This window comes from Ambystoma mexicanum, chromosome 2q (genome assembly GCF_040938575.1).
Source record: "Ambystoma mexicanum isolate Mex_15411 chromosome 2q, UKY_AmexF1_1, whole genome shotgun sequence".
Lineage (NCBI taxonomy): Eukaryota > Metazoa > Chordata > Amphibia > Caudata > Ambystomatidae > Ambystoma > Ambystoma mexicanum.
This window is the reverse complement of record NC_090924.1, coordinates 34,374,723-34,398,418: the sequence shown is the minus strand read 5'-3', so window position 1 is coordinate 34,398,418 and position 23,696 is coordinate 34,374,723.

Here is a 23,696-nt window from a genome sequence, read left to right as displayed (position 1 = left end):
TGCAGAAATCACTCAACCATTGACTAAACTGCTTAAACTGAATACTCCCTGGAAATGGGAAAAAGGGCAGTCAGATGCAGTGGCTAAATTAAAGGAATGTCTTGTAAAGGCACCATGTTTAGCATACCCCATAAAGGACAGGGATTTCTTTATAGAAATAGGTTTTTCTGAACATTTTATGTCAGCAGTGTTATCACAAAAACACGATTTGAATCACAAAACCATTGCATATACAAGTAAGGCATTTTCCCAAGTTGAAATGAAATTTAATGAATGTGAAAAGGCCCTATTAACCACTGTGTGGGCGCTACAACATTTCCGCCCCATTGTTCAGGGAGAAAAGGTAATTATTGAAACAAATCATCAACCTTTGCAATTTTTAGAGAGTAAAAGAATTAGATCAGGTAATCTAGCGCAATCCAGAATCACTTCATGGACGCTGGCATTACAAGGTTTTCCCGTAGAAGTGAGATATGGACAAAATAAAAAGAACCCAATTGCTCAAGGGTTAGCTGACTTACATGACTATGCAGCTGAACAAATACCAAATGAAATGGAAGTAGAAACTAGTTTACAGGAATTTGAACAATCACCACACAAAGCTTTTGATGAAAAAACATGCAAGGATTTGCCAACTGTATATGTGGATGGTTGTGCTTTTCACATTGAAAATGACAGTAATAAACAGTTAGTGGCAGGAATAGGAAATGTCTGGTTGAAATGTGAAGGTGTCCCCAGTATAGGGATGAGGATTGGAGATAGGAGCAGTCAGGTGGCGGAATTGGCAGCCATTTATAAAGCAATTGCTACTGCAGTTGATAAAAAGTTCAGTGAAATTGTCCTGGTGACTGATTCTGACTATGCACGGAATAGCTTTGTGGAGTATTTGCCTGGTTGGAAAGCAAGAGGCATGGTTACATATAACAAAAAGCCACTTAAGCATGGAAAAATGATACAAGCCATAGACAAATTAGTGTCAGAGAATGAGTTAACAATATACTGTAGAAAAATTCGTGGGCATTTAAAAACACCAGGAGAGGATAAGGAGGGAAATGATAAGGCAGACCACCTGGCTAAGATTGGGGCTGTGGTGGGAGAATTGCTACCTATTGATTATTTAATGGGTGAAATACAAATTGATGCAGTCACACGTTCTAAAGCACCAAAGGAGGTAGATCAACCGGTGGTGCAGTGGAGTCATGACACGCCAGACCAAGATTTGATTGAGGCACAAAAGAATGATCAAATTTTTGGAATCTATTATAATCATTTGATAGACCCCGAACAAAATCCTCTAACAGAAAATGATTGTATGGGAAAAGAAGAGTTGAGGGTGTTATTAAAGAACAAAACAAGAATTAGATTACAGGATGGACTCATGATTAGAGAGTCCATAACAGGACAAATACAGTGGGTAGTACCCCTTTCATTCAGAGGACTAATGTTAAACCATGCACATGATGCCATAACCGCAGGCCATAGAGGTTCACAAAAAACATTAGAAATACTAAAAGATTATGCTTACTGGCCACATATGTCCCAAGATGTGGAATTATATACTAGAGGATGTCTAGTATGCGCCCAATTTAAACCTGCTTCACCAATGCATAGAGCACCATTGATGAAAAGAGGCCTAACTCTCCCATGGTCAGATTTGCAAATAGACTATGTAGGTCCTTTAAAAAGGTCGAGCAGGGGACACCGTTATATTTTGAGTGTGGTATGTTTGATGTCAAAGTGGATTGAATGCATTCCTGCACCAGATTGTAGTGCGCAAACAGCAGCCACATTGCTGGTGAACCATGTGTTCTCAAGGTTTGGGTTGCCACAAAGAATTGAGTCAGACAGAGGAAGTCATTTCACAAGTACTCTAATGAGTAAGGTATGGCAAATACTAGGTGTGAAAAGGAAACTACATATCGCATATCGGGCAGCGTCTTCAGGTACAGTTGAAAGAAGCAATAGGTCTGTTGTGGATATTTTAAAGAAATTTGTGGCAGAAGCAGGTTCCAGCTGGGATTTGCGTTTACCATTGGTTTTGATGGCAATCAGGTCGACTCCTGCCAAAGCAACAGGTGTTAGCCCCCATGAGGTCTTAACAGGTAGTAAAATGGTGTTACCACAACACCTACTATACAGAACACATGAGCAAACCCTTGTGAGTGCATCCACAGTTCATGAATATATTGATGAACTGAGGAGGCATTTGCAACATGCATTTGCTTTTGTGCAGAGAAATCTGGAAAGAGCTGCTGACAGTGCAAAATCGTATTATGATAAAAAGACATCAGTAAAGGAATACAGTGTAGGGGATCAGGTATACAAGTTTCATTTTGGAAAAAGTAAACAGAAAAATTCTAAATTTCTAGCAGCCTGGCAGGGGCCATTTCGAATTATAGATAAGGTCTCTCCTGTAGTGTATAAAATTTTGAAAAATGAAGGTGAAACAGCAATAGAGCAGTTTGTCCATGTAAATCAAATCAAACCATGCCATCCCAGACATGAGATCAGGCAGCTTGAGCATGTAGAAACAGATAAAGTCCCTTGAACACAAAAAGAGAAAATAAATGGGTACAAGCAGGAGGCAGTGACAAAGGAATTAAAAAGTTGATTGTTATGATAACACATAAACACTGTAGTATATGTAAAAATATATAACAAAATAAATAAATAAATAAATGCACATATAACGGAAGCTCATGGTTGGTGTGCAGAGAGAAAATGTATTAAATATTGAATGCTGTTTATGTGTGCTTGTTTTCTTTTAACTTGTGTTTAATTTCAGAAAAAAAAATGAAATATTTTTACCAAGCATGTTTTATTTTTGGCAAAAGGGTGAAGTTAGTATTGTGCTATGTACTTAATTTGTTTATTTTCTATTTGATTTAGGAAATTAACATTATTTGGTCGGAGGTTCCGGGATCAGAGGCCATGGGAGACGATGGAGTCCTGGAGTCCCCTGGATGAAGACCAAAAGATGCCTGCCTCCAGGTGGAGGTGAAGACAAGATAACCAGAATGCTAAAAAGATTACTCCTATGGATCTAAGATTGCCAAGATGAAAGTGTACTCGAATGAACCAAATAACATCGCTGGTCGGGACATATCAGAGACAGACAAGAGTGCTGACATATTGAGTTCCACGTATTTATTATTTTAATTATTTATTTTAATTTGTTATATTCATTATTTGTTTTGGTTAGTTGTTTTATTTCATTGTTTTTAATTGACTTGAAAAATCTAAACTTAGAGTAATGCCACTTCCACTGAGAAGGCAAATGTAGAACATTTTGTAAACTAATGAACTCAGATGAATACTGTATTGATTGCAACTTTTTCATTGATGCACATGAATATTTATTTTATTGGATTGCTATATTGTGAAAAGAAGAAAAAGAACAAATTGTTTTTAGGAATTGGCTTGGATCGTAGCCAGATTCTAAAAACAAAAGGAGGGTATGTAAGGATATTTGGCGTGTTACAGCACAGAGTACAGCACTACTACACAGGTAGCAAACAGCACAGAGTACAGCACTACTGCACAGGTAGCAATTTTTTTTGCAGCACCACCACAAGGGTGCGGTGCATTGCTATATGTGTTACCAGATTAACAAGAAAAGACAGGCTATTCAGTCAAAAACGATTTTAACATATAAGATGCAAATCTATTTTTACAGTTAAAAGCACACGTGCACATTCAAAAATGCGCACTATTTTTCACCTGAAATGCCTATGGTGCAAGAGACACATTTGAAAATAATAACTAACATTACTTATAACTAACCTGACTAATGAAACATAATCCACTAATAAAAATGTGTCTCCACTGCAGAATTAGGCCTATTCTGAAAGTGAACTTTTAAACGCACATCCATTTTTTTTTCTTTCCTCTGCTGCCCTGTCCACATAATTACAGGAAGCAAAAGAGCTCGAAAGAACAGGAAATCAGTTGGTTACAAAGTATTACTATAAAAATGAGCCATTGTGTAGAGAAGGAGGAGATGGCATGATTGATTCTGATTGGAGCAGCGTCATAGCAAGTATCATGCTAGAGGGAGTGATCAGAGTTTTGCTGGGGGGAGTTTGAGGAGAGAGAAGGGCAGTCAAGATTTGGCAGAGCTGGGAGAAGGACCTTTTTCCTGGCTGAGACATTCCTATCTGCAAAAGCTGAGAATTCCAGATAACAACCCCGGTTTGAGAACGGCAGGCGTTCGTTTTCACTGGGGTTAATCTTCAAGGGAGCCACATTCAGAAAGAGAACAGCTGAAGAAAACTCTGAACAGATAAGGTAATTACATAAGTGTGGGAGCTGAGTGTGTACGAGAATGTTCAGTCAGAGTAGGAAAGGAGATTCCGGTGCCTTAACCACACGTTAACGTTGCAAATTGTGTTCTGTTCTCCGCCATTTTTTTTCAGTGTATTACAGACAATGCTGTTAATGTGCTGTTTTATTTATTTCTGTAAAGAGTGAGATCGTGTTTAAATGCAACTTTAATAATACAGAAAAATATTTGAAAGCAGACGGGTGGTGTATTTTATATTTACCAATACAGTGCTGAGGATGAGGGGAGATTTTTAAACAATGCAATTGTCATTTTAAGACAGATGTGTGCATGATCATATTCAGTATGGACAGTTGAGAGTGATTGTTTGTAGCATAGCTCGTTGGAGGTACATGAGCCAACGGGAAGAGGGACTCTCTGAACATAGTTCCATGCCGTTTATAAGGTAGTGGAAATTACCACAAAATTACCACATATAGCTCTCTGTCGTAAATAAGTCAGTGAGATCGCCCATGGTGGCACACTAACACTAACACTGAAAATGTGGTATTCCTAAAATGTAGGTCTGAGTTCTCTCTAGTGATTACATGAAAAATCTAAGCAAAGATAAGGGATTCTGGACATTGGGGCCACAAATAAAACAAGGGAATTATGCTCACCAAAATACCACCAACCACGCATACCAACCACGCATACCAAATATGCATGTCTAGGTGCTGAAATAATGCATGTCCACTGTATTATTGTTGCACATGGCCAAATCTGAATACAAGGAGTGATTATTGCAAAGTTATTTTTCGGCGGTAATAAAATACCGTCAGGCCCCAAATCTCCACAAAATACCCTACAGGAGTTGACAGGATGTGAGGGAGGTGCGCGAAACTCCCTGTGCTTAGTCTCCTAGGAGACCTGAATGCACTCTGGCATGCCAGCCAGGCTTGAATGATTGGGGGAAACTGTTTAAAAGCAGGTCTCTGGGACATGGAAATCAGAGTCGACCACTTCAATGAAAGAACTGAAGAGGAGCTGAAGGAAGACGACTGCTGCAACGCCTGGATAACCGGTGAAGACCTGCTGCAGGTCCGAATTGCCTAAAAATCCATCGACAGAGAAGCCCTTCAAGGTTAACTTCTTCCCTTGAGTTTGGTGGGAACAACCAACTTGCAAGCCACCTGGACACCGTCCCCAACCTGGTCGAATCCTCTTCAGAGTGCTGTTGAAAACTGGATAGCCAGGGGGAAGGAAAACAGCTTGTGGACTTTAAGGCATTCACACCTTAAACCAACGTTTTGCCAAGCTTGTGGTCTCTTCCCTGGGCAGTGCAGGAACCTCCCGATGTCCTCCTTCTTGTCCCCACGACTGAATCTCAGGAACAGCGAGATCTGCAGGAACTTCCAGGAACAACTGCCTCAGCTTTTCTTCACTTTCAAGGTACTGTGCAAGTGTGGATAGAGTGGATGGAACAGGTAGCGTGGATCTGAACGGATAGAGTGGTTGGAACAGATAGAGTGGATGGAACGGTGTCCAGTCATTTTTTCAAATGCAAAAGTTTCGAAAGGCAAACTTTAAAATCTTTTTTTAGAAATATAAAAGTTTCGAATGACAATTTGTTTGAAAACAAATTTGAAAGTTTGCCTTTCGAAACTTGGGTTAGGGTCAGGGTTGGGGCTTTGGTTAGGGTTGGGGGGTGGGAGGATGGCATGAGTGTTGTGGAGGCTGGGGGGGAACCCCCCCTAATATACACTAAAACCTTGGAGCATTACATGGAGCTGTCTGGTGCTGAAATTACAGGCCTGGACAGCTCCATGTAACGTTTCAAAGTTTAAAAAAACAGCATTAAAATGCCAACATACATTATTTGTGTATGTTGGCATTTTAATGCTGTTTTTTTTAAACTTTGAAACGTTACATGGAGCTGTCCAGTCCTGTAATTTCAGCACTGTACAGCTCCATGTAACATTACAACGCTACAACCAAAACAGCATTGAAATGCTACTATTACCATGTAAAAGTGCATTTCAATTGAAACCAATCCATGACTATTGTCGACGGATTGGTTTCGAAAGAAATGCACTTTTGCATTTTTAAAAATAGTCTGTCGAAACTTTTCATTTCAAATCTTTTGATTTGACCCTTTCACCATAAACTCGATGGAACCATTCGAGTGAATGAAACAGACAGAGTGGATAGAACAGATGAAGAGATTCGAACAGATGAAGAGAATGGAATGGATGAAGAGAATGAAACGGATGAAGAGAATGAAATGGATGAAGAGTATAGAACGGATGAAGTGGATGGAACGGTTGAAGTGGATAGAACAGATTAAGTGGAGCGAATGTATGAGAAGATAGAACGGATGGAAAGGATGGAGTGGATGGATGGAATGGATGGAGTGGATAGAACGAACGAAGCAGACAAACGGACAAAGTGCTTGGAACCAATGAAATGGATGGAACAAACGGAGTGTATAGAATGGACAGAGTGGATAGAACGGACAGAGCAGATAGAGTGGACAGAATGGATGGAGTGGATGGAATGGATGAAGTGGGTGGAATGGATGAAGTGGGTGGAAGGGATGAAGTGGATGGAACAAATGAGGGGCTAGAACAGATGGAAATGAATGAGTGGATAGAGTGGATGAATGGAGTGGCTAGAACGGATGGAGTGGATAGAATGGATGGAGTGGTTAGAATGAACAGGGTAGATGGAGTAGAGGAAGTGGATTGGAGTGGACCGAGTGGATGAAGTGGAAGGAACGGATGAAGTGGATGGACGGAACATATTGAGTGGATGGAGTGGATGAAAATGATGGAGTCGATGAAGGATAGAGTGGATGGAATGGATGGAGTGGATGGAGTAGATGAAAAAATGGAAAAAGAAGAGAAAGGATGGAAAGGGTGAAACAGATGGAACGGATGGAATGGATGAAGTCCATGGAACAGATTGAACAGATAGAATTAATACAGAATGGATGAGTGTATGGAAAAGATAGAGTGGATAGAAAGGATGGGGTGGATGGAAAGGATGGAGTGGTTGGAAAGGATGGAGCGGTTAGAGCGGATTGAGCAGTTAGAGCGGATGGAACGGATGGACCGGACGGATTGGATGGAGTGGAGGGAACATATGGAGTGAATGGAAAGGATGGAGTGGGGGGAGCGGTTCAAGAATATTGAATGGATACGGGTGTAGTAGATGAAAAGGATGGTATGGATTGAACGGATGGCACAGATGGAAAAGGTGGATGGTGCAGATGGAAAGGATAGAGTGAATGGAATGGATGGAAAGAACAGTTGATGAATTGAACGGAGTGGATATATCTCTGTATCTCCTATTTATGATATATATATATATGCTTTGTACCTGTATCCCCATGTTACCTGTATCACATGTCTACCCTATCCATCCTGTCATTTTACATACATGTGGCGCTATGTAGGACCCCTGTCCTGCTCTCGTGCTTGGTCGCAGGCACTTTACCCATAACCTCCATATCACACTACTATGCTTACTCTCTCCTACACACCATCATTCAACTAGAACACAGCTATGCTATGACACATTTGGCCTAGCTGTTCTCATACTCACATAACCCCACAAACACCTCATCATCAAAACACAGCTAGCTGAACACATTTCGGCTAACTTAGGCATCTCCTCAGGCCTAACACAGCCATAACTCAGTCTGGATGTCCACCCTCCAGACTGAACACATTCAATTGATTTCTTCAGCACCACACCTATCACTAAGAAGCAGCTATCATGCAATAACCACACCAGCTGCACACATATCCGGTACGCCCATGCAGCATATGACTCTCTCTCTCTCTATCTCTCTCTCTCTACCGACTTCAATTGCGGTTCCCAAGGGTGTTCAACGTACAAGCACTTTGAGGTCATACCAATGATACATAAGGCGCTATATAGATGCCAAGTAACATAACATAACATAACTTGGCACAGTTTATTGTGAACTGCATTGTATGCCAGAAGTTCACAGCATGGCACACTTTGAGAACATTGAGAGGAGCAATCCCCAGACCTAATGGTCCTTTTCAGCATCTACATATAGATTATGTGGATATGTTGCAAACATGTAATGGTTATTGGTATACGTTCTTGGTAGTATGTCAGTATTCCAGATGGATTGAGTCAGGTCCATGAATGCACCCCGAAGCCACATGCGCTGTCAAGTTTCTTGTAAATTAGGTTTTTCCTAAATGGGGTGTGTGCGAAGTCATTCAGTCTTATAATGGCCTGTATTTTGTAAATGAGCTATTTGAACAGGTCACTCTTTTATTAGGCATAAAGCACGCGTTTTCATCTGCCTATCATCCACAGGTGAATGGTATCTGTGAGAGTTTAAATGGCCTCCTTAAATAAAGCGTAGCTAAGATCAAAATAACTTTGAATAAGGGATGGCTTCATTGTCTACCGCTTTCATTATCAGCCTAGCTCAGATCACCATCTGACTCCTTATGAGTTGGTGACTGTATGCTGTATGAGAGTATATCTTGCTCCTCCTATTCGAATAGTAACTGATGCCCACAGTGTAGCAAAAACATTAGGTGACGAGATGTATGGTTATTTAACAAATATGACTGCTAGTGTTTCATTTATTTCTCAACTCAGGATACTCAGGATGTGAATCATACTTATTAAATTCCACAATAAAGCCCTGTAGAGCCAATATGTCAAAAAAGCAACGGAAAAGAGCCGCAAGACGTAAAAGACGTTTGGTGCAAACCGTGGGTACTCTTACTAGCTGGCTGATAGAGGAAGGTCCGGCTGGTGCCACCCCTTTTCAAGAGGAGGATACAGCCTCAAAACAGGTCCATGTAGACTTTAATTCAGTAGTCAGAACTAATGTACCCTTGCATGAGACCCAGATTCCACTGACCATCACCAACACGGCCCCTAGTAACATTGCTGCTCCTTCCCTCGATCCCCCTATTGTGTCTTCATCTTCTACTATACCTGTGATGTTAGCTCAGAGAACTTTAACTATCGCACCCAAGACAGTCGTAAAGGGGCGGACGCTGAACCGTGCTTCACTTTTGTCATTGATTAACAAGGTCCCCTCTTTAAGGATACTTAATAGTGGAGACTTTGATTTTATGGAGCCACTAAGACCTTTGAATGCTATGATTACCAAAGTTCACTGTAGCCTGCCGGAAACTACTGCCCTAATTCGATTACACTCAGCATCCTTGGGATATTTGGGATATGTTTTAGATATATTGCCAAAGTTGGATGTGCCTGAGGAAGGATGTATTAAATGTAATTGTCAAAAAACACAAACAATAGTCCCTATAGCTGAATCTAAGTCAATAGCTAAATGTAACGACAAGCAAGGCTGGAATGGTAAAAGAACATGATTGCTACCAAAAGTTGTTCAGAATGAAATTGGTCAGTAGTGAGCTAGAATACTAGGGGGTTTAGTCACTGGCTTGGTGGGGGCAGTGCACAGGAAGTACTGCTTTCCCGTGAATTTATTGTACTGCAAGAGACCTGGATCACATTTGAGGTAGAATTTGATGGCTATGTGACTTTCCAAGCGAAGGCTACTAAGCGGGAGAGCGGTCGCCCCAAGGGCGGCCTGTTAATATGTATAAATCATCATATAGCCCAAGATTGATAGATGACCCTATACCCGGTAGCAATGTTTCAGCTGTGGCAGTGACTATAAGGGAGGAAGAAGGAAATATTCAAGATCTGTTAATTATTGATATTTACGATCCACCGGGTACATCGAAGACTGAGTCTATCCTTGAGCAATTGGACACCATATTATTGAATTGGGATGCTGACTATGAAAGTAACCCGATCATTTTATGTGGGGACCTGAATACAAGATGTGTAGATTTAGAAGGATGTGGTAAATATGACAATGTATCTGATTTTAGCCAAATGCCACACGCAACCTCCAATCCCTAAGGCAAGGTATGGGTTGATTACTTTAATGAATGGAGATGTATAATCCTGAATGGTCGCACAGCCGGCGATAATCCCGGTCAAACCACCTGGCATATGGGCACAAAGAGGGCCGTCTTGGATTATATGGTGGTTTCCGAAGGTGCCTTGGGTAATGTCATGGGTATTTATATTGCCCCTAACACTTATAGTGATCACGCCGCAGTTGTCCTGACCTTGAGTGGGTTGTGGGGGAAAGGGCTCTAGGAATGTTTGTAGTGATGTGATTACAACAAACCAAGGGAACTGAATCTGCTGGTCCCAGATTAATATTGAAAGAATACGGTCCTTGACTTTCCCTGAGGGCTGTTGTGTGAAGAGTGAATTAAGGGGAAATCTCCTGAGGAGATAGAGGTATGGATACAATCTCTCACCCAGTCCCTGTTTAAGCATATCCAGGTGCTTAAAATGAAATGGAAAGCCGTTGAAAGGGGATACGAAATCGTAAAAGGTTAATGAGGTGAGAAATTCGTACTTGTAGGCTCACCTCTAATAACATCAGGAACCTGCAGGAGAGGTTGACTGTGATTAAGGTTATAAAGCGGCAGTACCACACATGGCTTTACCATTATCGTAAGTTCCAACTACGTGAAAAATGGGAGGGCTTTATTCAGACCTTAATGAGCAGAAACACTCGTCGTATTTGGCAATTATTAGGTGAGGCAGGAGGGGACCAGGGATTAAGAATAGTTAATCCTATTGGTGAGGAACAGTGGGTGGCACATTTTAAGCATAAGTTTTTTTAATGCAAACATACCTGCCTCTACCCTGGTATTAAATACATCCCCTTGGCCCCTGCCTTTAAGCCACATTGTAATAAAGCAGGTGCCCTCAAATCCTCTAAAGCCCCTGGCCTGAATTGGTTGGCAAATGTCGTACTAAAAAACGATCCAGACAATTGGGCACATGTACCCTTAACACTCTTCGCACGTATTTGTAGATTGGCTTCAATACCGTCTTCGTGGAGAAGGTTGGTGTTTATACCAGTGCCTAAAAAGGGAGATCGAGGCAATACTGGTAATTACCGACTTCTCTCCATGTTGGACGTAACTAGTAAAATCTTTATGACACTTGTCCTTAAGGAACTTGAATCTTGGGTCACTAGTAATAACATCTTGAATTATGCACAGACAGGGTTTAGACCATAATAGCAGGGTTCTGGACCTATTGATCAATAATACCCTGAGCAATAAAAACGCCACCCTGTATATGCTTTTTGTCGATTTTTGTAGTGCATTTGACCAAGTCAAGAGGGAGATCCTGTGGGACAAGTTAAGGAATTTGAAGTGCCCTGGCTGGATACTTCAAGCTTTGGTGAGCTTGCACAGTAACAACAGTGCCAGGGTCAGGCTTAACAACGAGGCAGAGGTCACTGATTCGATCTGTATGAAGATGGGAGTAAAACAGGGTTGTGTCGGTGTGCCTATGTGCTATAATTTGTATATAGCCGATCTGTTACCCCGGATGGCCGCTAAAGCAAATTGTCCCCCTAAATTGGGGGACACCCCTATTGTAGGGATGTTATATGTGGACGATTTTATGCTGTTTGATCGAACGTTGACTGGAGTAAGGAGCATGCTAGAGGAGCTGTCTCTTTACTCAGCGGATTTGGGATTTACCATTAATCTAAGGAAAACTAAGATACTGTTAATTGCCAAAAGAGGCCCACGTCATTCAGAAGTTGTGACGAGCCTAGGGAGTATAAGTATTGATCAATCACATCCATACTTGGGACTTGAATTTGATACTCAACCCAATTACAACCTGATTATCTCGCAAAAAAAGAGGCAGGCAAAACTTCTTACTTTGTAGGCTTGTAAATTTGCCAAAGGAACAGCTGGGATTAGTATTGCGGGGATTATTAGACTCTATCAACAGTGTTTTGTCCCAGCTATCTTGTATGGCTTGGCGGCCTTAGCTATACAAGATATGAACTGGCTTAATATACTCGAGGGCCAGTATTGGCGTTCAGTCTTGGGTCTGGGTCCAGCTTATTCCGTCCAGTACCTTAGGTTGGAACTGGGCTTGACATCATTGAAAGGTATGGCATTGAGAGCCAGAGGTGTGTTTTATTTGAAAGCTATTTCCTCCTTATCTTGCAAACTGCTTAGTTTGGCTGGTACCAACTTTGATAATGAAAGCTCACCGAAAGGAATTAGCTACAAACAGTTAAATGAATCTCTCTTTGCTGACATAGGGCCTCATTACATGGTAGGCGGAGGCCGGTAAAATGCCGGCACCGCTTTGGTGGAAAGGGGAATTACTGCCCTATTCCAAGGTTGGCAGGGCGGTAATTCCCACTTCCCCCATTGCCCTTCCCCATTCCCATTTTTGCCCTATAGGGCTCTATGGGAATGGGGAAGGCGCTAATTACGGTGCCGCAAATTGCGGTACTGTAATTAGCACCCTGGTCCCTTTGCGGGTTGGTTTTTAATGCCTGCTAAACAGCAGGCGTTAAAGTACCTACCCGCAAAGGGACCTCAAAGTAAGGCGGTAAGGGTTAACGGTCACCGGGACCATTACCGGTGACCGTTAACCCTTACCGCCTTCCGTGTAATGAGGCCCATAGACTGGTCCCATGATAAGAAGCGGCTAATGCCATTTATCTATCAAAAAAAATCTTTTATACAAAAAATCAATAGATGGGACTGGACTCAAAACTATATACATCTGTCATCTTTGAAGGGGTACGAAGCTGTATCTCATGTAATCCACAGATACAGAAAGCCCCAACAATACCTGTTACTATGCCCAGATCCAGAGGTACGCCAATTTATGTTAAGAGTGCGGACGAACCACTTACAGTATTAGCAGTTATTGGGCCACGATTGTGTATTTTACCGAAGGACAGGCGCTGTCGTATCTGTGAGAAGGGAGAACATTTAGAAACTACTAGGCATGTCCTGACTATGTGCCCCCGTTTGGGCCCACTGTATATGTGCATGCTGGGAAAGCTGGTAAACAACTATGAGACTATTAAGGGAGAGTCCTTTTGGGATAACTGTTTAAATTCCGATTCAATTAGGAATCAACTGGCACTATACAGGGTACGGGTTAAAGTTAAAAGTTTATTACCCACCCATCCGGCATTAGTGGAATTATGTGGGGCTCCTCTGGAACCTTAGGAACCTTAGGAATTAGTCCTTATGTCCAAAGCCGGAAGTTTGAGGACAGTTCACCACAATTGTTTCCTGGTACTTAGTTGTATGTGTTCTTCCGTGCCAGTCATCCTGTGTGTAGAGTTACAAATGGTATGTATGGAGTGTGCCGCACTTACCTCCTATATTCTACCTCTGCATTGCACTGTATTATCTTTGTACTGTAAGTGTCTGACTGTGCATACATGTATACTTTTATTCAATCTTTTATATTCAAATATTTAATGTATTGATTGTGATATCTTTGTATTAAGTTTTTATGTATTTGTTTCTTTTGTGTAAAGTTCAAATTTGAACTATTTCACAATACATTTATTATTATTATTATTATTATTATTATTATTATTATTATTATTATTATTATTATTATTATTATTTCTTTCTCAACAGATCAAAACTCAGAGGGAAGGTTCAAAGAAGATTGATGAAGGCAGCCAAACAGTTGATCATAGTGACTAGCTCAAACAGCCAACTTTGTACCCAGGGGACCAAGTGCTTGTAAGATGTTTCATATCCATCTGGAACAAGCCCCACTTTCAACGGTCGTACCTAGTAGAGGGGGTCACTTCCACTACAGTTTAACGTGTAGAAAGAAGAGCCTGGCTGCATCTCAATGACATAAAGCTGTATAAAGGAGAAACCCTGATGTCTCCTGCACCCATTGACAGTGAAGCATGAGAAGAAGCTCCACGGATGATGACCAGATCGGCTACCAAGAGCCAAAACAAAAACTTATTGAAATAAAGACACTTTGAAGCTTTAAAAATGTGAAATAATGAATACATTTTGCCACAGTTCCAGAACTATTCTAGATAGGCAAAAGACACAATGGGCCTCATTACGACCCTTGCGGAAATGGAAAAATGATGGCGGAAATGCAATACCGCCATCGAACACCGCTCGTTGCGATCATGACCCGTCACCGTAAAGTACGATGCCATTAGCGACACCGCAGTGAACGGCAACGCTAACTGCACCAAGTACGCGCACGCGCGCCTTGCAAAACCGGAATCACCGCCATGGCGCAACGGTACGCGAATTCTGACCCTAGCGGACATGTACTGAACGCCATCAAGCACGTCGTAAAGTACCATTCCGCCATGGCGAGAAATACGGCAACGTGAACCAACCGTAAATGTCCCACTGAGTGCCTGTACTCCACTCCCTGGCCTCATTGCACAACTCCTGGCAGGCGCAATGTACTCACACCATGCAACCAGTGAAATCCACAATTCACCCATGCATGCCAACGTAGAAAAGCATGCAGGGGCTCAAAGCGCCCCGTGAGTGGGCATCCATGTACGGCATGTCACCATAGCCGTACTGACGCAGCACAGGCATGTGAAGGTACAATACATCAAAATGAAAATCAAGAACACATGACACAAAACAACAGTAGTCCCCCATCGCTTGCCACCAGCGCAAGGCAACATCCAAAACAGCATCCTGAGGGGGATTGCACCAGCCCTGTACTCATGCCAGTAAACAAACCAACCATCAGCAGAAGCATGTACCACACAAGTCGGCAGAGTGACTGAGCAGCCAGGCTCATCCCAAGAGGGGCCGATGGGAGCTGCAGGGCACAGATGGCATCAATACAGAAGCTATTCCAATGGACATGACCCCAGTCCCCCTCCAACAAACGCACGCAAACACAGTCACCTGTGACCAGCCACATTCTGAACAACCCATCATTCCACCAATCGACCTGGCTGACAGGCACCAGTCGGCCAAAAGCCAATCGCCCGCCCCTGAACAGCACATCATGTAAACAGACACAATGGCAGCCCCTATCCGTGACCATACTGTGCTACGTAGGCAAACGCGGCCAGTACTGTACCACACAACTCAACTCAGAAGGCGGAACACAATGCAGATCATCTCGCAATACATACCGCCACAAAGCGAAAATCGCCACATCACCTGCAAAGAACAACGCAACACGACAAATATCGGAATACAATTTAAATGCACATCCAAATGACAAAGGCCCCACAGCAATTTGCAAAATACCACCAAAACAACCATCATCACCGAGGGCTGCATCTGCAATAATTGACCGGCTTCCACTTGTGTGACGCCCTGTACCATCATGGCACACAGGGCCTACATCAACGTTCCAAAAGGCAACATGGAAGCGGCAAGAACCGCAGGTCCGTCCCATGAGGCAGGCACTAGTCGAGCTGAAAGGCCGAAATGTTGCACCTAGCCACCAGTACAGCGTAAGGGCATGTGGCCCATTGGCGATCGTCCCATAAGATCGAAATGGTGCTCCACTGATTCACCCGAAGCTGCAGGAGTCGAGAGTAAAAACCATCTGGAGGAGTGGCGTAGAGATGGCATCTGCAATAGGGCAGGAGATACCTGTCACCCAAAAGAAACACAAATTAACCGATTGCATTACGGGACTCATGATGCATTACAATCTTCATTCAACACACCAAATCCACACCCATATGCATGCTAGCCCACTCCAAAGGAATATACACACCCCTAAATCAGTATCGAATCATAACGAAACCAATCGAGCTAAATACACCATTGGCAACGTCGGTTACTGTGCATGCGTCCGTCAAGATAGAACCCATGACATGGGATTAGTAACGTGCCTAGACACAAGTGAATGAAGGCGCGTCGAGACAGGGAGGATCCGACAAGGGCAGATAGACGTATGTCCCACTATGGCAGCCTTGCATCACATAACGCAGGGGAAGGGGAGTGAATCAAAAAACCCATGTACATGGCAGACCCTAAACGGAATCATCAGTCCATGCATCCATTCATCATTCCCTCATCCCGCAATGAAAACGCATGAATATTCACTCACATAATATGTGAAACTTCCATCGCGTCTGTGCGTAATGCAGTCCGCAAAAACCACTGTGCCCCTGGCCGGATCTGTAGTGTTGTGAAGCAAGATGGATTTGGGAACGTCCTGCCTTATCGTCCACTACGCTATTGCGCATCCCATTCAATTCATATCATTCATTGCCTGCTCGTTATGGGCCATGTCCCAAGGACATTCTACAATAGAACGTTACATTTCCAGCCAGACCTGTGGGCGTATCCTCGCCGCTACTTCAAAACCCAAAATGCTGGCCTTCGAATTCCTCACTTGCAACATTACGTCGAAAAGGCTTCTGTGAACGCTTGCATTCACAATTACATCAATGTAGTGCGGCTGTGTGTCATGATGCTAACTGGCTGCAATCACAAATGGGACGCCACGCCCGTCGGTGAAGTACGTTACTGTGATGCATGAGGGTCGGCCATCGATCGAGCCCTACATACCACTGACTCTTCACAGGTATGTAAGCGGCTGCAATCATAGCATGTGTAACAATGGGAGCATACCATGAAGATCAGTCAAAGTACATCACACTGCCATCGGGATTAGATACATGATTCCAATCCCAAGATGCCATGCGGCCAAATGCAGCCTTACGTGCGGGACGTGCTCGGCCAGAAGGGATTGCATCTGCCACAGATTCATTCAATCAGCACAGGTGGAGGCCATACAGGCCGACAGCACATATATTGCAGACCCAAACCCCTCCCACAACCACTCCCACTCCAAAATGCTACCGGCAGGACTAGCGATGTTGGGCCTGGGGGACCAGATAGCACTGCAAGTGCTACAACTACAAGAAGACGACGAACAACAACAGGTACAACAACCGGGCGCACAGGGGAGACGGAGGAGAAGGAGGAGGAGGAGGGCAAGGCAGGGTCAGCAAGGCCCACAAGCACTGCCACTACCACCACGCAGGCGGCCCGCAATCCCACGCCTCCGAGCCGATCCGTTCAACCTCACTGCTGAGCAGATCCACACCCTCTACCGTTTGGACCGGGACACCATAATCGCCATTGTGGACATGACACATGCTGACCTCGTGAGCATGATAGATAGCCCAACCGCCATCCCACCCCTACTGAAGGTGGTGTCTGCACTCCACTTCCTGGCCACAGGCACCTACCAGCACACAGTGGGACAGTTGCATGGCATTTCACAGCCACTGTTCTCACGGACACTCTTCCAAGTGCACGATGCCCTCCTGAAGCACGCCGACGACCACATCACACTACCACGCACGTACCAGGAGATTACCAACGCTAAAGTGGGATTCCATGCACTTGGCGGCATCCCGGGTTGCATTGGTGCCATCGACTGCACCCATGTTGAATTGGTTGTCCCACATGCCATGGAGGTCCAGTACCGCAACCGGAAACAATTTCATTCAATCAATGTGCAAATGGTGTGTGACTCCAACAAGATATTTACGCATTGTTGTGCCAGATTTCCAGGATCTACCCATGATTCTATGGTCCTGAGGAACACAAGAATACCACGCTACATGGAGCGACACGCAGGGCACAGATCCTGGCTACTCGGTGAGTCTCATTCCATGCATGACATCGTGGCCCATTTGATGCGTCAATGACCTTGCAGGGGGGGGGGGGGGCTACTTAGCACTATCATTCCACTGACACCCTTTATTCGTCTCATACAGGTGATGCCGGGTATCCACTGAAGAGATGGCTCCTTACACCAATCCGGAACCCACAGAACGAGCATGAGGAGGACTACAACCATGCCCACTCACGTACCCGTGTGGTCATTGAACAGGCATTCGGCCTACTGAAGGCTCGTTTCCGCAGCCTCAGCAGGTCTGGCGGGGCACTCATGTACAGCCATGAGAAGGTTTCTAAGATGGTCATGGCATGTGTCATGCTGCACAACATGTGCATACGTAGGAATGTGCCCATGCCCCCTGACGCTGTACTGCATGCACCTGAAGATGATGATGATGATGAGGGTGGGGATGTGGAGGCACCTCAAGGAGTCCATGAGGCACAGGATGCACGTGCAATCCGACAGAGCATCATAGATGCATGCTTCTAGCAACCACGCATGGTGCCTATTACACGGAAAGGGGACCTGTGGCACTGTGTGTGTGTAGTACAGGCACATTGTGGACTGTACGCCTATGAAGGCCTCGTACGCAAATATCAATGTCCACACATGTCATTGGATGATAATGAGGTGCTGTATTGTTAATGTGATTTGATTTATACACCCTATGGACCCGCCACCCAGTGAAGCCCAACACACCCCCTCCACCCTACTACCTCCCCCCCCAACACCAGTGTCCAAATATGCATGCTGTCCGTGGGTAGACGCTATTGCAAGCCCCCTCTACGGGTATCAGGGGCACCCCTGCCCGTGGAGCGCAGGTTCCTGCCAGATCTGCGTTGGGGGCTGCCCTGGACGGAACTTGCCACGGATGATGTCTCTGCCTGCTCGCGTCCATGCATGTCTCTGAGGGTTTGTGAGAGCTCCGAGAGCACACGGCGCACAGCAGCAAGTTCAGCACAAACGTCTTTGGACGTCGCATGCAGTTCCCCCCTCAGGCTCTCGGTGCTTTTCTCCATTTGTGCTCTCAGGCTCTCGGTGCTTTTCTCCATTTGTGCTCTCAGGCTCTCGGTGCTTCTCTCCATTTCTCCCCTGAGGCTCTCACTACTTTTCTCTATTTGTGCCCTGAGTGTCTCGGTGGATGTTTCCATGGCTGCCCTGGAACCCCCGCATTCATTTGCATGGTCCTTGAGTAGCGTGGACGCTTCCTGCTGTTGCTCGATCAGCAGGTCGAGGGACTGTTGCCTCTGCTGGGCCATGGACATTTGCGGTGGTGTGACAGGGGGGCTGCTCAACACATGTTGCCTTGGCACAGGACTTGTGGGGGTTGGCCAGTCGTCGTCTTCAGGGTGCCCCTGCGTGGTTTCGTCATGGTGTAGGGGATGGAACATGCAGGGGGATTGGGAAAGGTCATGGATGGTACCTACGTCGCTAGCACTGTTTTCCGTGTCGGAGCATGCTGGCATGACAGCTGTGTCACCTATGGTGCTGCTACCACCAGAGGCAGTGCCATCAGATACGTTCTTTGGGGGGACCTGTGGTGCTGGGGTTGTGGACTTGCTGGCTGCTGGGGTGCCTGTTGCAGTCCCCTCCAGTGTGCTGCCACTTGATTCCTGCTGCTGCCGTGTCTTGATCCTTGCACCTGAGGTGGAGGCTCTTGGGACGTTGGTCCTGGCCCTCTTTGCAGGCGTGCTGGTAGGGGTGTCCTGCAGCTCGTCGTTGGTATCGGACCCTGTGGTGGAGTAAAGAGGGGCGAGCGTTAGTTATGGGTCTGTCGGATTTGGAATGGCAACGTATCAAATGCATTGGGGTGGTACATGAGGCTGATTTGGGACTGGGCCTTGGAGGTGGTCTCATTTTCGTGTGGATTGAGGATGCATTCATTTGGCTGCCTGCAGTTAGGGGGTGCATGCTGCACATGTAGGGGTTGTTTATGGCTTCTTGATTGATTTGTTTGTTCATTCTGACTTTTAGAGGGCGCTGTCAGGGCAAAGTATGTATTGCACTATGGGGTCACATGGTACTGCACATGTTCGTGGTTTGTGGATTTCGCATTGTTTCTCTTGGCCAACCTACCTGATTCTCCGGATGTCGGCACTCCTTTCTCCATCCCTCCGACTCCCTCTATGCTCTCCATTCCTATGGTGGAGGCGCAGATTTCCTCCCAGGGGGTCAACTTGATGGGCGACTCTGAACCCCCCCCGGTAGCTGTGGCGATGTTCCTGTTCGCAGAAAGTATGCTGCGTACGCGGATCCGCAGGTCGTCCCACCGCTTGCGACATTGCTGTGGCGTGCGGGGTGTTGTCCCCACCGCACTTACGCGCTGTGCCACCAGGGCCCATATGGCCTTCTTGTTGGCAAGGGCCGTCCTGGTCATTTGACTGGAGAAGACGACGGCGGAATTTTCCTGGAGGGTCTCGGTGAGCACGGTCAGTTCCTCTCGGGAGAAGTGTACCTGCCGCTTGCGGTCACACGCTTTCTTGGCTACCTTTCCCATATTTATTTTTTTAACTGGGGTTGCTAACGGGTTGGGATGTGTGTCAGGGTCGGATTTTTTATGGTTGTGTTGGGATTCGGATTTTATAGTTGTGCGGCGTGCTGTTTCCCGTTCCGGCCACATGCTTTTACTTCCGTTTCCGTATATTTACGGTGGCCGTAATTTGCGGTGCACGCTCGTTACGGTGACCGCTCATTACGGTGACCGCTAAGATGGGTGGCGGTATTGCACCTGGTGCAGCGTACGGCGGCGGTAAGGGCCGTTTTGGGGTCATTTCCGCCATCGCAGCCTTTCGGATTCCGCCATGGCGTAATGCTCGTGCCCGATGGGTCGTGATTGGCCGCACTTTGCTCCTTCGTGCAATGGCGGAAACGCTATTTACGCTGTTGCGGTCCGGTCAGTCACTTTCCGCCAGGGTCGTAATGAGGCCCAATGTGTTGGTGATCAAATACAAAGAAGAAGAGCACGCAACACTTGATGTTAACAATATCGTTGCACACAATCTTATATGCTGTTTTTACTTACACATTGCAGTCTTACCCAGCTTTAGTAAGACAACATGTTGAATCCTGAAAACACTCTTATTATTTTCTGGATCATCATTGTGATCGTGTTACCATTTCTGATATAAAAAAGTATGGTTTTTAAAAGTGACAAAAGTTACTCGTTGATTTAAAGAATGGGGGTTTTCCAAGATATAAGAGAATCACTGTCAGCAAGATGTCTGATATGTTTCTATGGAATATGTCTTATAACCTCATTTTGTACCATGATTTGTCTTTTCTTCCTTATTATTATGGCATTTTGTCAAATAATGATTAATAATGCAGATGACGTATTGAGTAACATCTCCTTTCATCCCTAACAAAAGCACAGTAATATTTTCTCTGATATTTCTAAACAAGTTACCTGACTTAAAAGAAATGCTGGAGAAGATCATGAGGATATAAATGCATATCTTGACAGTTCACCCAATTTAAAGAAAAAACATGTGATATTCGCAGGTGAAGGAGGTGGGGAAGGGAATGTCAGATGAAAGCTGCTACATGTGTTCTCTCATCACTTATGCCATGAGCACAGCCAGAACATTTATTGCAAGAGAAATACCGAAGCATGATGCAAAGCACCTCAGCCATCTAGCAGTGTGCACAACAAGAGGATAATTTGAAGGAAAATGGGTGACCCTAAAATGAGGTTGAGGAAGACTTTCTCATATGAAGATGAATATATAAAAGTACAGCAAATGAAATCAGCCTAGATTAGTAGAATGCCCATGTGTTCCCTCAGTGGTATGACTGGAGATCAGATAAGGATTTAAAACAAAAGAGACTGTCATGTACAGACATTTGAGAAACCCCAGGATTACCAGGATCCTGGGAAATGCCTCAGCTATTAGCATAATGATGAATAGCAACGAGCACAGGATTGGAAGACTGAATGCTAGCTTGTAGAGCACAATCATTGATGACAGCCCCAGTGCAGATAGTGTAAATAGAGAATGATGAATCTCTGAAATCATGGGTCAAGTATGCAAAGTTATTAACATGTCTCACAAATGAGCAGGACTTGCATCTATACACAGGAGGAGGATAGCTCAGGGGCAACAAGCTCGCCTTCGAAGCAAGACAACACGGAATATCACGATTCAATCCCCGGGTTCACACTTAGAAACCTCTGGGTGTTAAGCATGTTATAAATAACCTATCATATCATATCATATACTGCCAATGAAAAATGCCACAGTGTGCTTTAGAAACAGGGGTTTGACTAAAGTTGGAGAAAACAAGGAATTCAAGCAGATAATTGATGTACCAGGAATCAATGGAGGAAGTGCCCTGCGGATCAACCATTATTGGCATGTGGATCTAGAGCTTATATGCAGTTGCCTAAAGATTGGGGAGGAATATGCTCGATAGTGGACAAACATGTTCCAACATTGGTGATTCCCAAAGTGATCTCCAAATTGGAGACTTTCCAAAGATGGTTCCACACCAAAGAAAGACGAGGTTGTTAATTCTCCTTCGGCTGAAGAGAGAGAACGATTTCTCAGCAAAATCAATAGCAGCCTATGCTGACATTCCAGCTGAGCATAAACAATTCAATAAAACAGCAACAATATATACAGAAATATCCATGCCAGGAATTCAGATTGCAGTGAATGTCAAGTGGTTACAAATAAGCATTTTGGCGCTGTTACAAACAATAAACACAACAATAAAAGACTTTAATAAGATTTGTGAAGAACTGAGGGCTATCAGACTTGTGACCCGGCAGAACAAGTATGTGTTGGACTTGATTACATCACTAGAAGGTAGCGTGTATGCCTCAATCAGGACTTCCTGTTGAACATACACAGCTGCCAATGATGGAGAAAATGGAACCGGGACAGAGGCAAAAATTATGCTGTTGACCCTGCATATGAAGATGGAGGAAGAAGTAGACGAGATTGAAGAGGATGACTGGCTCTCGTCCATGTTATCGGGGGTTCCATCCTAGTTAGCCAATGCTTTCAAACTGCTTGCGGCAATACTAGTGTTAGTATTGCTAGGATTCTGTCTTGTAAGAATAAGGGGGTGATAAAGATATGGTTTCCAAAGAAACCAAAGTGTTGAGAAAACATGAGGAAGACTGATGAGGTGGTTGTTGACTCGATCAGTGGGGCAGATGTACACATCATCTCTATTGCCCTCCCCTCACCTCTGTCATACTGGAAGAAGAGCAAGAGAACACTGTGTGTGACACCAGGTATCGCACCAATACTGCATCCAAGATATGAGACACGTTATGCACTCAGACAACCTCATACAATGTACCCTCAGACTGATGTGGTGGAAGGATTTCTGCATACAGCACTAGATACAGAAGAGCTATAAGTGAAGTCCGAACAGAGTAAAGTGACATCATAAAGAGAAGACCCTAGGACGCAGTGAAATTATATGCAAATACTTAAAGAGTGAAGATGTAAATGAAGTAACACGCGAAACATGTATGCAAATACTAAGAAATCATATACACTAAGAAGATATGTAAGAAGGGAATTAGCAAATGCATTTCTGCAGAAATGCAAGGTAGATGAAATATATAGAATGTTGATGCAGGAGAACTTATAACGTGAGTAAAGCAGCCATGATGAAAAGATGGACGTCGACTCTCTATACATGTAAATCAAGAATCCCTGAAGAGAGAGACCAAAACTCCAGAGCTGACAGGTATGGAAAACAGCTTTGTGAGAAAAACAAAGAATATCTGTTGGCTTGGGATCAAGGATGTCACATCAAGATGCAACTGTAAGGCACTAGGGGAGTCAAACAGGATAAGCTACATATGCATGATATATTTCTCTTCGATTAATTGAAGGAGAAAACATTTGCAAGT